General features: G+C 43.0%; 1 protein-coding gene across 4 annotated transcripts in view; it reads right to left on the bottom strand.

Moving 5' to 3' along the window:
- Positions 1 to 15,614, bottom strand: part of ELMO2 (engulfment and cell motility 2) — a 334,163-nt gene that overhangs the window by 256,675 nt on the left and 61,874 nt on the right. The gene's annotated exons all lie outside the window — the stretch shown is intronic.

Raw genomic sequence — 15,614 nt, 5'->3', positions numbered from 1 at the left:
GGTGTGAAATGGAAATTGTTGAAAAGAACAAGGAAATGATTTGTTTAATAATGCATCTTGCTTCAGGTGTGATTCTACGAGTCAGATGGGTATTGGTCCCAACTACTCTGCTATAGAAAAGATGTAATAACAGATGCCAGAAGGTTGGTCATTTTATCTGAGTATGTTGTGCAAGTGCAGAACAAATTAGTGTTAGTAACATTAACAGTGAGGAAAGTACTGTGGAATAGGAGATGTCTCATTTAATTTTAACAGTGGAATTAGAGGATGAAACATCTGTCCCTGCACCCAAAAAGAGAAATAATGGCTGACTCTGGTTCACCAGTCACCATGCTTTCAGGTTTAATCTTCAGAGCATTTTGGGTTAAAAACAAGCGAAATCTAACACAAGAGTTGTAGTCTATATTTACAGTGGTCCCCAAACCTTTATTGACCCACGGCTCCCTGGACCAATTGGCCGCGGCTCCCCTTTACATGACTTTTTGGCAGGTGGGAGGGTCGAATTTGCTCTATATAAAACTGCAACAAAAAAAGGAGCTGTTATATGGCTCGATGAGTTTCTGCTTTGAGACCATATTCTCGATCAAGATGTGTCTAAGTCTGGATCTGACAGTGTACTGGACACCCCTCCTGGATAAGGAGAAACTGCATCATTTAATTAGTCAATCCCAAGAATGTTTTAGGGTAGGCATTACCACAACCATTTGTTTGTAATAAACACAAAAATATGTAATATACATACTTTCAGGGGCTGTCAGTCCTGTTTATCCATTATTAGTCTGTGGTGTCATTGAAATTTTGCTTCTGCCCCCCAAAACACATGGAATGCTGCACAACATAGCCCATTTCAACCACTGACTTACCTGCCTGTTAGTAATGTATTTTGCTCTTGCACAGTATGCACTATAATGCTCATTCATCAGCCTTGTAGCATGCACTGAATATAACGATGGCTAATACAGCATCAGTTCACAGAGAGAAGAAAGTAAAGTAAAGTAAAGTAAATACATTAAAATGCCAAATGCAATTTTGGCAGCTTGAGGTTCTATACACCACCAGATTCTGAAACAGGACATATGTGAACCCCTACTGCATACATTCTGGAATCAAAATGATACCACACGATTTGTTAAAGAGGTAAGCCAGATAAACTGGTAATTTAAAGGCCAGATTGACTATTACAAACGCAGAACTGAATGTAAAAAACATGGTAAGACCAGCATGTTTCACTACTTCAAAAGAGTCCTGGTGTTAAATATCAACTGTATTATGGCAAAGGGTAGAGAGTGCAACAGTGAAAACAAAACTAAGGGCCATATGTACGAACACATTTTCCCATAGACAGAGAATGGGTAAAACCCTTTGGTACATCTGGCCCCAAGTCACCTTCGAGTGTGTAGGGCAGGATTATCATTCTTCTGAAAAACTGGGCTTGTTTTCTGGATGAAGTGGCTTACAAATAGGGAAACACAGATTATGTGGAACTAAAGCTGTCCTTCAGCAATTATAATGATGCAACTACAGTATTTGGTGGCGGCACGGAGACAACAGAGGAACCACCAGTATTATGAAATCTTGAAAAACAATCCTCTTAAAAAAATTGAACGTCATCAGATGATATTGATCTGGAAAGCAAGGAATTTACTGGGAATAGAGGAATACAATTATTTTAAAACTGTTCATGCAACATCTACAACATACTTCCTCCCAGATATCCATCAATCTCTTAAAATACACCAGGACGGCAAATTGTGAGCTCCATCGGGGGACTTTTGAAAACACTTCCAGATATGCGTATCTGTTTCTCGCAGAATATGTTGCGAGTTTGCCTTTCTATGTTAAAGATAATTCAGCTTTCGAATGGGCCAGCTGTTCCCAAGACCTTAGATGTGTGCTAATACTGCCATCCTGTGGCTATTATAAGAACTGCAGTTGCTTGACACGATCTCCAAATTTTCTTTGCTGAATAAATAATGTATTCAGCATTAATAGTTTTGTAGTGATCACGGCGCTGAGTTTGGTGGTACACCAGGGTGCAGCAGCGCACAGTTTGAGAACTACTGGTCAATAGGGAGTAGAAGATTAATACAGTTGGATTTTATTTCAAACTACATTACTACTCGAAGATCTTAAGATTTTAACCAAAGTGTATGCTGTAGAAAACTGCAGATATTTAGGGGGTAGATGAATCAGGGATGATACAGAAGCCAGAAATGCCACTCCTGACATGTTAGCAGAACATGATTCTGAAAATCTGAACAGTATCTTGCACAAATGTGGCGAGTAGCCTCTTATGAAACGGGCAGCATAAAAGGGTTTGAATACAAAATTACCTTGAAGTGGGTGCATAAGCTGAGAAAAGTACCACTCAGTGTTGGAAGAAATGTAAACCACACCTAGATAAACATGGGCAACAGGGCATCACTGAGACTGTGTATGTATCGGAATGGGTTTCTGCAGTTGTTTAAGCTACAAACATTTTAAAATGTAGCCACATACGTTTGTGTGTGGGTCTCCACTCCCTAAAATAAGAACAGTCATATTCTGCCACCCATTCCTGAAAACAGATGAAATGTTGGCATTGATAGGGATGGCAAACATTTTTACTACAGTAGACTTGAAGGCAGTTTACTATCAAATGTCTCTAGAAACAGTCACACATATTTACCACCTTAAGCACACCATATAGTGCATTATTAGTATTTATGAATACCTTTCGGCCTTGCCTCTGCAGGTAGTTCTCCAAAAGCTGATACACTTTTAACTTAAGCTGGTCGAAGGATTGCAAGCCTTTCAAGACAACATATTTATATTTACAGTGGTCCATCAAGAGCACAATCACTTTTTGGAGCAGGTACTGTGTGTATCAAATGAAAATGATTGACAGTAAATTAAATTTGTCTTTTCTTGCTAACAGGTTCTGTCGATTACAATGAGCTCTGAATCATCATAGAAGCTATAAAACCAAAAGAGGATTTGAAATGTGGCATGAGGAAAATTTAGTTTTTGTTGATAGGTTGGGGAGGTAATGCCAGTATCGTGTTGAAATCCACATGGCTGAGGAGTCATGCTGCTGTGAGAAGCAAATATTGACTGACTTGGAGAGTGTAAGAAAAAGTAAAAAAAATAAATAAAAAAAAAAAAAAAAAGGAGTTCTGGATTACCAGAGTAAAAAAAAAGACCTATCGTAATGAAAGATTCAGGGCCCATATGATCAATGTTTGTGCAGGCTTATGGATATTGGTGGAAAGAATGTGTGCTAAAAGGAGCAAAACTGGTTCCAAATTTGGAGGACCATTTTTGGTGCATAAATTAGTTTGATTCTGTGAAGTCGCAGGGTTTGAAATGGTGAACAGTACGTAATCTGGTGATGCTCTCTGATAATCAAAGAAATGTTGTGGAACACCAGTTGTGTACTGCTTGTGAACAAGATCTTTTGTTTTCTCCACATTGTTTAACTAATACAGGGATTACTGGGCAGTCAAGAAACAGTTAAAGTACAGTGGTCAAGGCAACTGATTCATAGCGCAGTATGGGATGTTCGGTTTCTTAAGAGCAAGAAGGGTGTAGTAGCCCTTGCTAGAAATGGCCCTTTTTGCAGGGTCATCCCCAGTCTTTTTGCCTCCTTCCTCCTATTTTTTTCTGACCTATTTTTGTTGGCTTTAGGACTCTGGACACTTTACCACTGCTAACCAGTGCTAAAGTGCATATGCTCTCTGTGTTAAGTGTACTGTTGATTGGTTTATCCATGATTGGCATATTTGATTTACTGGTAAGTCTCTAGTAAAGTGCATTTGAGGTGCCCAGGGCCTGTAAATCAAGTGGCTACTAGTGGGCCTGCAGCACTGGTTATGCCACCCACAGTAGTAGCCCTGTAAACATGGCTCAGACATGCCACTGCAGTGTCTGAAGTTTTAAAATGCCAATTCGACTTGGCAAGTGTACCCACTTGCCAGGCCTAAACCTTCCCTTTTACTACATGTAAGGCACCCTAAGGTAGGCCCTAGGTAGCCCCTTGGGCAGGATGCAGTGTATGGTTAAGGTAGGACATATACTAGTGTATTTTATATGTCCTAACAGTGAAATACTGCCAAATTCGGCTTTCACTGTGCAAGGCCTATCTCTCTCATAGGTTAACATGGGGGCTGCCTTTAAATATCCTTAAAGCGCGAATTCCCTTTGAGAGCAGATAAAAATGTAGAGTTTGGGGTCTCTCAACTCACAATTTAAAAATACATCTTTTAGTGAAGTTGGTTTTTAAATTGTCTGTTTGAAAATGCCACTTTTAGAAAGTAGGCATTTTCTTGCTTAAACCGTTCTGTGACTCTGCCTATTTGTGGATTGTCTGTCTGGGTCAGTTTGACAGTTGGGCTGTTTTGCACCTCTCTAGACAATGACACAAAAGGGGGGTGGGGTGTAGCCTACATATCCTGATGAGCCATCTGAGCTAGAGAGGAGAGAGGAGTGGTCGCTCACACCTGTAAGGACTGTGCCTGCCCTCACACAATGCAGTCTCCGACCCCCTGGTGTGCGTCTGGGGCCTGGCCTGGACAAGGAAGGATCTTGCAAACACTTGAGACTTTGCTTTGAAGTTTGTCAACTTCAAAGGCAGAACTGGGTATAAGAAGAAGACCCAAAACCCCACACTTTTAGAATCTTTCTGGAATCAAGAGGAACCTCTGCAAGGAGAAGAGCTGAAGGAAGAGTAATGTCACTTTGCCGTGCTGCTTTACTGGACTGGCCTGCAGTTGCTGCTTCTGCCTGAAAAGAGTGCATAGGGTGAACTTTGCTGTGTATCCTGCTTGAGAAAGTTCTCAAAGGGCTTGGAGTAGAGCTTGCCTCCTGTTGGAAGTCTCAGGGACACCAAAGACTTCAGTTTCCTCAAACTGCAGCACTGGGAACTGTTTCTTTTGTGCTGTTGAAGAGGAGAAACCACCACGACGCGGCGAACGACACCGCTAGCCTGCACCGTGACCTGCCAACGCCACACGGAGACGCACTGCGCCGCTCAGCACCGCGGCCCTGGTGTCCCAGACGCCATCATCAGACGACATCACCAAGCCGCAGCTCGCACCGCGACCTGTGGGTCCCGCAATCTGGCATTGCCTGCTCACACCGCAGCCTGGGCATACCCGACGATGCTGCTCCTGCTGACACCGGTGCCGCTGCCTGCACCGTGGCCTGTGGACACGCTTGTGAGGTAAACGAAGCACCGTCCCGTCCTGCACTGCAGCCCCGGTCCACCTCTGCCAGCACCAGCGACTCCTGTGTAGTCACCAGGCATCCAGCCTGCACCGTGGCCTGTGGACACCGCTCATGAGGGTCATGAAGCACCGTCCCATCCCACTGGCATGGGCCTACCGACGACAGCGCTTCAGCAACGACGCCGATGCTGCCTGCACTGTGGCCTGTGGACACCGCACGTCGCACCGACCCGCTTCACACCGCAGCCCTGGTTTCACCGACGCCGCTGGACGCAGTCACTGAGCCGCTGCCTGCACTGTGACCTGTGGGCACTGCACATCGCATTGTCCCGCTTCGCTCCACTGCCCCCACGCCATCCACACTGGCGCACCCGACTTCATCAACCTGGAGTTCGATCCGCAACGCGTGTGACCTCAAGGGCCTGACGACTCCTGCACCGACTCCGGAACCGACACTGCGTCGTCAGCGACGCCGCTCTCTGGAGCTCACCGCGAGGATCACGACACCCTGCAAATCCAAGGGACTGTTTGTGGGTCTTCCTGAAACCGTAGCTGGCCTGCAACGCTGTGGCCGGCCTGAACTGTTAGTTTTGTTGATCACAATGCCGTGATAGCCCCAGGTGGAGCTATCAACTTCAAGGAACTGCATTTTTGAGTAAATCTTGCGGAATTCATATTTTTTATTACTGTATGTTGGATTTTTATCGTATTTGGTCTTGTTTTATATAGATAAATATTAGCTATTTTTCTAAAACTGGTGTGGTGTCCGTTTGTAGTGTCTTCACTTATTACTGTGTTATGTGCAAATGCTTTACACATTGCTTCTAAGATAAGCCGGACTGCTCGTGCCAAGCTACCAAGGGGGTGAGCAGGGGTTATCTGAGCGGGTATCTCCCTTATCCTGACTAGAGCATGGGTCCCTACCGACTGCCAACTAGAGACCCCATTTCTAACAGCCTTTAATTGCAGGAGGAACTGGTAACATAGGTAACTATGAAAGAGTAAGAGTGGCCTGCTCTGCCCCGGTACCACTGGGAATAATACAGGAAAAGCATGCAATCAGAATCTTGTATACACTAGGTGTAGTAGTAGGACAGATTACCAAGTGACTCCAGTTCTTATAGGGTTATGAAGCTATGTGTTAATTCTTTTTTTGCCTTTTGTAGTGGATTTCTATAATATTTCTGTTGTTTATTATGCAGCTAAGAAAAGGAAAAAGCCCCTCCATGTAAACATCAACATTGTGAGATTGCTAAAAGCCCTGGATCCTTTCATCTGCCCAACACACAATCTCTACTCATGGAACACCTTGGCAACTGCTACATTGTCTGCCCTGGCCAACACAAAAATCTCAAAGCAAGGATCCAAAAAGCACAATATCAGTCTGCCAAATAATCTTTCACCACAGAAAAGCTGAGGCTGACCAAAACACCTTAGTAAGCATTGACTCTGAATGTAGTGCAGAATAAAACTCAAAGCCCTCTTCGTCCACGCCCAAGACCATCTTGAGCAAGTGCTCAGGATCATGCAGAGGATGGTTCTTTACTAAGTAAAGACCTCCAAATACCCAACACATGCACAAACGACCACCAAAATTCAAGCAGCAAAACCTATAAGGCAGGTTCTTTGAGGAGCAGAGCTACAGTCTCTTGAGGCCCACAGGCAATCTTTGAGTACAGACCAACCACCTGCTCCTCCGAAAACATGGGAAAACCAAGTAAACTTACAATCCTTTGCTGCTAAACTAAGCAGCCAAGCAGCAAAGTACATCGACCATATTGTACTCTGGTGAGACACTAACTGCTCTTGACATGCAGACTTATCTTTGCATTCCCATTACCAACTACCACAGTTGTTACTGGACTGTGAACTCAGACCCAGAGGATCTCTACTTCACTAGCAGCTTCACTGGATACTTACTCTCTTCTGAACAACATATATATGCTACGGCACACATCTCATCCTACCTGGAGAAATACCAGCTAGATGTGCATTTGTAAAAAATAGTCTTAAGTGGGCACAGAAAGAAAAATATACAAAACAACTGTAATAGTTGCAGTAGCTGCAAAAGTACCCTCTGACCATTCCAAAACCCCAAAATCATTATTGACACAAAGTTCACCAGGAAATCACAGATCAACGCCATCTCCTCCGCCTGCTTCCTCACTTTGCACATGCTACGTAAGATATTTAAGTGGTTACTCCTACACGTGGCATTCACCGTGATACAGACCCTCATCGACAAGACTATGGGAACACCCTCTACATAGGAATCGCTGTACATCTCCTACAGACTTCACACCGTACAGACCGCCGCAGCCAGATTCATCCATGGTCTTCCCTGTCGAACCCACATCACATCTCACCTCCGGCAACTCCACTGGCTCCCCGTATAGAAGAGATACCAATTCAAGCTGCTTACCCACGCACACAAGGCTGTACACAACCAAGCAACCACATACGTTAACCACCGCTTGAATATCCATTAACCGCTGAGAACATTATTCTCTGCCTCCTTTCACTTGCCCATACTCCTCGCATCTACCGAATCAGAAGTGGAGGACGCTCCTTCTCTCACATTGCATCAAAAACCTGGAACAGCCTCGCCACACACCTTTGGACCATCACCTCTCTTCCGGAATTCTGAATGTCCCTCAAGAACTGGCTATTCGAATAAGGCTGCGGGACCTGTAAGCGCCTTGATACCCTATTGGGTGGTTAGCCGTGCTTTATAAATTCTGATTGATTGATAGGTAAAGAGCTCATTACTCCACCAATGACACCAGAGCAAATGCTACAATTCAGGTAACTGTCTCTGACACCATTGAAGAAAATAAGTAAAATAATGCTTTATGCAATTCTGTCACCGAGTCTTGTATGTAACCAGTTGTGCTATTAACCAAATGAATGTATTTTTTTCCACCGCCAAATAAATAAATACTATAAAACAATAGTGAAATTATGCAGAGGAAGGGCTGCAGTATCTTGCTGCGAACAGAGTCTTTAAACTGAATGCTCAACATAGATTTCTGCAGAAGGTGCATTGTCCCATGTAGATCTTTACCAGGCTACAGTGGATCTCTAGGTCAGCGGAACAGTGGCATCCCGCAAGTAGCCCTATTAATGCTGCCCAATATCTAGGACTTTTGCCATACACACTCTTCACAACAGAGACTGGAAACTGCAGCCAATCTCGATCCTGACACAGTATACCTTTTTTGATATGCGAATTAGGTGGCTAAATACCAATAAAAGATGAAGAGGAAGGCTCAGGTCCGAGTTTACTTTGGAATTACGTTGTTAATCTACACAGTCTAATCTGTGTGGAAAATACACAGTGTCACGGCTTCCCACATGTCTGGTGAAACAAACCCTACAGACGCACTAAATCAAATATTATATTTCCATTAAACTTTGAATCATTTCACAAGACCTGGTTAAAGCCGGACGATTCAACCGTCCCTCGCACTGCACAAGGCACTATCGCCTAAAGGATGGAAACAAAGCACTTCCCTAAAATACACCAAGAACTGACAGCTGGGTTCCCGCTTCCTCTTGGTCGAGCTAAACCCACAGCTCCCAAGAGTCTAAGAGGAGGAGCATCTTTAGTTATTCTTCACAAGAAAAGCACCAATTAAAGGAAGCCGCCAGGTGAGGGTTACATACAAATCCAACAACCACTGGGTCGAACCGTCAAAACCGGGAGCCACTGAGCAACTGTATTAGCCACAAACCAACAAAAAGCTGCGTTTGTTTTTAAAGTTAATCATCAGCCATCCACCTTCCTGTGGAAGTGACTTGCCTTCAGGTGGGCCAATTACATTTGTAGTAAGACAGGTTTCTACCCCCACACCAGCAGCTCGGATAACAGAATATCAGTCTCGTCGACTTCCTTTTATTATGTGCTAAATGGCACAAGGGGGCTAGCAGCACTTATACACCCTTGATGTGGGGATGACAAAGTGCCTACTTATAAAAGTCTTAACACAAAAAAATACAGCATCTGGCGTCATCTAGTGGTATGGCCATGTAACCTCCCTCATTATTAACTAATACGGCAGATTTACAAAGCATAAAATAAATTTAATTTAAGGATTGTGAGGGTCCTGGAAAGTGCAGGGCATATAGTGACCCAGCTGCAGCCCCCAGGATATAGCCCTGCAAAGGACAACCCTTCTTAATTCTTGAGGCAACTCAATTAAAGGGCATCGAAAAGAGTAGACTTGACAGCTTTGATTCCCGTTCCATGTAGCCTAGAGGTTCACCCTTTATTATGCCACTTTATGAGTTTTGAAACACAAACAGCAGACCATAGAAACGCAACAGAGTACTTTATATCCATTTATCCAAACTGCTTTAGAACTGAAACTAACTTCAACATAATACCATAAAACATCACACAAAGATCGATCACAGGAATAAATGTGGATAAAAAAACAAACAAAAAAACAAACAAAAAAACAAACAAAAAAACAAACAAAAAAACAAACAAAAAAACAAACAAAAAAACAAACAAAAAAACACCCTTTTTAATTCAGACTAGTTACCCAAGGTTGCAATTTTTTCCAGAGTCTTCATTAAAAACAGGATGCGGTGTACGCTTTCTTGGTAGAAAACAAGTACCCAGAATTCTAAGAGACACTGGAGCTTCCTCGACGCAAGTTTTCATGAATGAAGCCGTGGTGCAATTACTGAAAAACGTTCAGTGTAATTTTTAGGTCGAGCGTTGAGGTGTTGTAATCTCTGTGGGCTTTTAATCACACCCATAGCAAAGCCATCACTATTACTCGTTCATGGGCTCGCCTTTCAAAAATCCTTTGTTACCATTGGTAAATGCTTTACGTTTGTCCCTCCTGGGGGCTGCTTTGTTACCGCCTTGTCCATCGACCCTGTTACATGAATAATTGCACGTTTGCCGATATGTTTGACTGCGAGCAAACTTCCTTTTCCTTCTCTCCTTCGAGTTCATGCTCATGGCGGCCATGGCGACTTACGTCAACTGTTTTACTTTTCATTTTTATGTGGCAAGAAAAGTCCAGTTAGGAATTTACAATGCTAACAGCTCTAACTTGAGCAAACACAACACCCATTGCATTACAAAAGCTTTTTTTTTTTTTTTTTTTAGAAAGTAGTCATGTATAAACTAGCTTAGACTCAGCAGTTCATTTGACACAGTCAATTACATTCAAAGGTCGCCCAGTGTGATGCAGTTCTCAGCTGTGTTTAGGTCGTCCCTTAGGGCAAACTTTGTATTAGTCAACACGAGGAACTAGGTAAATTAATCCAATAAACGATCTTCCCTGCTGCATTTGTTTTCGGCATTTTAGAACGTGCTCTGTGCGACAAAAGCGCCCCTTCGTCATCAGTCACTTGAAAGAACAAGCATGGACAAAGGCAATGCAACTGAGCTGGCAATCTGAAGCAATGGCTTTATCAGGGCTTTAAGTGAGCCGGATCCCTCTGAATCTCAGACCAGATAGTAATTAAAAACAGATTTGAAAATGGGTCCTTATTGGGCCCTTTATTTATGTCCTTAACTCTAGCTTCAAATACAGTGATCAATTTAACAGTGAGTGTAAAAAATGGTATGGTACATGACGTTCCTATTTGTATTTGACAAGTCTTACTTCATTTTGCTTCCAGCTAATAGTGACAGCTTTTTCCAGAAAGTTGGGTTTGTGTATTTTTTTCATGTCGTGTGCTGCTCTTGATTAGGGCATACTTTGGAGTAAGCTGCATCCAAATCTTTATAACGGGCCACGATTGGGGTTGAAGCCAGAGCGATTCTATACAAACGTGTGGGTACGGTGGCACTCTGTGGGGATTTTATCATACATGTTTAAGTAACGCCCTTACTTATATAGGCCACGACCCTTTAACGGACAACGCCCCCAAACACTTTTTTCATCCCACTTAAAGTCCTGAGCTTTATTATGTTTTAATTGCAAGCTTAAGTCACAAAACCAAAGGAAGAACACAAAGAAAATGTTATCTAAATGTAGCAGATGTATACATACGATAGTAAAAAAAATAACTACTGTGCATGTTCTATTGTAGCATAAACGGAAGCTTTAAATTACTGTGCCCAGTTGTCGAGGCTACATTTCTAAAAAGATAAACAAGCATTTGCAATAGGTCTGGCATTTGATGGAGTTAGGCTACTGGCTATGTTAATTCATAAGTCAACTTTTCTTGCCACATAAACTGATCAACCCTGCCTCATAATTTCGTAATTTCTTGCCATATAATTCCACTGTTGATATGACTGTAATGCTTAGAACAGCCCCTAGAGGAAACCACAATTAAAAGAGCATTTGTAAGAAACATTGTTATGTAACTATATAGTTAGCCCCTAGAGGGTATAACCACATAAAACGAAAATGGCAGAAAGTAATGCAGTGTAACCACATATTTAGACCCCAGAGGGTGTAATGCATTACACATTTTCAGGGGTAGCAGGCTTATAGCAATGATATTACAAACAAGACCCTTAAAAGACAAGTTATTCCAAGCTGTAAAACAAATGTTCCAGCCATGAGAGCGATTAAAAGACATTGAAAGGTGGGAGTGGTCAGTATTTTTGGTCCTCATTAACCTATTGTGGGGACCCAGAGATGACCTAGTCAGAAAGTGTGGCGTGCTGAACGATTAGGTGGTGGTCCCCTTGTCCTAGGACTACCACAGGCTGATTTATGGGCACAAATGTTTTGTAAAAGTAATGTCCTACAAAGCATTATGGGCGAGTTTCCCCGAGTGCAGTGAATATGAGGATTTCCTTTTTATGTAAAGCATTTACCAATTTAAAGTGTTTGAAGGGGAGAGCCAAAAGAAATTACTAATTAAGTAAATGTGAACAATGTGACCAGCACTCCAGTACCACAGATCGAGTTCACGCTGTTGTGCCTGTTCACGTTGTGAGCGCCATGACTGCCATGCAGCACGAAGGAGAGAGACAAAAGAAAAAATAGTTCACCCACGCTGAAGTATATCGGCAAACGTGCAATAATCCATGCAAAAGTGGCAGTTTCCAAGGCGTGACAAAAACGGCCTCAAGGCGGGACAAAAGAAAAACATTTACCAATGACATCAAGTGAATTTTTGAAAGGCAATCCCAGGAGTGAATGAAAATGATGGGCATGGTTAAAAGCCCACAATACTTACAACAGATCAAAACGCTAGCACGTTGAACCTAAAAAAAGAATGTAAATAATTCAAATAGAGCTACTAACATTGTGCAAGGCCTGAAAGCTAAATTCAAACCGTCTGTCTGAATTCCGACAGCACAACAATTTTTTCCGGAAGAAAGTTCCCCCATGCACTTTTACAGAGCGACTTCAATTTAACACGCTTATGTCACCAATGCAATGCAAGTATGGCATAGCCTTAGAGTTCTAGCAGAAGATGAACGAACCCCTGTGGCATGCTTTGTAGCTTTCTTTGAGGGCAGGTGGGAGACCTAGATAAATGCCCGTCTCACAATCCAGGAAGGGATTAAAGTAATATCAGCTGTGAGATAGGCCTTGCGATACCAATTTCTTTAACATTCTCAGATGGAAAGAGGAAGCCCTGTCAGGCAATCTCCATATTTAACTTCAATTTAAAGTGGATCCAAAATCCAAGATAACTTCCAAGCACAAAAGGCAAGCAACAAGGTGTGCCTTCGTGACATAAATCAGAAGCCCCCCAAGCAATTGGTGGCCACTACTCCGGACATTGATTTGTCCTGGTGGAGGGTTTACTTCCGGTAAATCGGGAGGTCAATAGGGTGTGGGCAGACTCTCAGTACAGAGTTTCAGCAAACAGACTAAACCTAACCGGAAAATTATCAAGGGACCATCAATGACCATATGGAAAGCGAATTGAAATGGTAAAAAAAGAGCCAAGGGGGGGCAGATAAGACCGGAAATCAGAGTAGGGGAAAACCGCATCAAACTTCATTTAAATGGCAAAGCCCTGGTTACCTACTGAGGACTTCCTACATTAGTTATCAATGCAAACAATTGCTAAGCATTGGTATTGTACACAACAGGTATTTGACAATAGCACAGACAAAAGCTGACGGCGAGACCTAAAAATCAAGTCTTGCCTCTGTGGGACATTGTGCGAGCACCGCCCAACGTGAAGTCTGTGAGATTGATAAGACTGGACAATAGTTTACATTGGACTGAGTTGGGAACTCAGAGATTCTGAGTGATGACTGGTGTGACAACAAATTACACCCCACGGCTAGATGTTACAACTCCAGTCTCCAGATTTCATTGAAAGAAGCATCCCATATAAAACTCTGGAATACGAAAACAGCATTACCTCTGCCATATAAAGTAGTAGTCAGTGGTGTCTGCTTAAAAAACAAGAGAAATAAAAGATGGTCTCTATTATAGAAAAAAGAAATGTAACAACAAAAAGGTCTTGAATGTAAGGTGTTACAGAATATTAAAAAAACTAGTACAACCCATCAGGTTGATGTTCCTGGTGCACGTTATACGTCCACCTTGCAGATCATAAATTCGGATGTCTGTAACCATTTAAATTAGGTTTTGATGTGAGAAAACGTGCTGAAGTGAAATGGGCAGTAATATCATCTATTGTTTAAACCACTACAGTCTCAAGACTGTGGTAGTACGGGGTAGCGTAAACTCTAGGGAGGAGAGTTTGATTAGCGCTCCGAGGTACTAAATCATTGTATTTTTTGGCACATGGCTATTTTTTTAACTGTGTTTTAAAAGTTTGTTTTTTTCTCTGCTTTATCTTGCTCTGTTTAGAGTGTATATGGTCCCCATCGCAAAAGTTAGCAGCAGTCTAGTTCTTTGTGGCTGCCAACTAGAAGCCCAATAAAATGTGCAGAGCAGTGTATGCGCTCAGCAGGCACACCAAAGGCAAGCCCGTCTGCGTCCACCCGGAACCAGGGCCATGGCTCTGCCCATTTTCTTTACTATTTGGACTTGGAGCTTCACAATTCAAAACAGGTCAGTCATTTCCTTGAACGATAGGTTGCTGAGGCCTTGTGGAGAGACAGGCTTACCTGTACACCTACCTTCCCCTTGCAGTGTGCTCTCTGGGCCCCACCATACCTAGTTCTCTCCTCTGTCCAGTTCTCCTATGTTTGACCTATCAATTATTATGCCCTTCACATGGCTCTGCTCAATATCAGGGGCTGCCAATACCGCCTGCTGCACCCTTAGCTCATCTGTTGTGATCCTTACCACTTTTCCTCAAGTTGACATTATGACAGTCAAAACGTCATTTCTCTCTTGCTGTCTAATGTGCGTGGTTGTATATTGACCACCAAGCTGCATGCCCAATTTTACTGACTCCTTCTGTGAATTAATATGCAGCCTTGGTACTTCATATAACCATCTGATGGACAAAGACTTGTCTGACCTCATGCCTTCTTTATCATTATGTAACTGTCCCAATGACCTACCCTTACTTTGGGCCATATTTTCAATTTGGAATGGTCACACTAAACACCTATCAAGAAAGTGTCGGTCCTCCCTTGCATATGGCCAGATCACCACCTCATTAAATGTGAAGCATTTCTTAGGACCGGCACTGCACTGAGGAATGCGTGCCCGAGTACCTTCTGTAACTGAAGCGAGGTGAAACTCGAGGAAATGGACAATACACTCAGTGAAACCAGCCCAGTCCCCAACCTCTTTGTTGAACAGACTTCTCTGGGGCTCTTTTTAAATGGATTAAGCTCGCCCATGATGTACACACCCCAGAACATACACGAATGACGCAGCCTTCTTCTAAACACGCTCCATGGTTCGATGATGGATTGAAAGCAGCAAAGCTCAGGTTACACCAAACTGAAAGGCAGTGCCCCCTCCCACACCCAACCCCCCCCCCCCCAGGGCTAGGCATTACTTACTTTGCTGTTTAATGTTTACATCTGGTCACTGATCTCAGTCCTAGCTAGTTGTGGCTGTAGATTCTACACCTACGATAATGACCCTCCGCTCATTTTACGGCTTCAGGCTGTTGCCCAATACTAATAAGAATGTCAATGTACCCTGAAGTTCATTTGGGACTGGATGGGCACTAACTCTCTCAAGCTAAACGCAGATAAGGCTGAGATGGTCACTCGTAATCACAGGACTGGCTCTCTGAGCTTGATGCCTCTCCTGTCCCAGCAGACTCTGCCAAAAGCCTGGGCATCATGGTAGACATTTAACTGCCCACTATCCACAAGATCAAGGCAGTTATGGCAAACTGTTTTCCCTATTGAAATCCATTAGGAAAGTTGATCCTTTCTGTCACTCGTGGCTTTGAGGACGGATATTGCAGCAGTAATTGTGTCCAGCTTGGACTGTGCAAACTCCCAGTATTTTGGTCACCCTCCAACTTTTTTTTTTTTTTTTGTTTTTTTTACACAAACTACAAGTCATTCAAAATACAACCGCAAGG

Source organism: Pleurodeles waltl, chromosome 7 (assembly GCF_031143425.1).
Source record: "Pleurodeles waltl isolate 20211129_DDA chromosome 7, aPleWal1.hap1.20221129, whole genome shotgun sequence".
Lineage (NCBI taxonomy): Eukaryota > Metazoa > Chordata > Amphibia > Caudata > Salamandridae > Pleurodeles > Pleurodeles waltl.
This window is presented reverse-complemented; position numbering and strand designations above follow the sequence as displayed.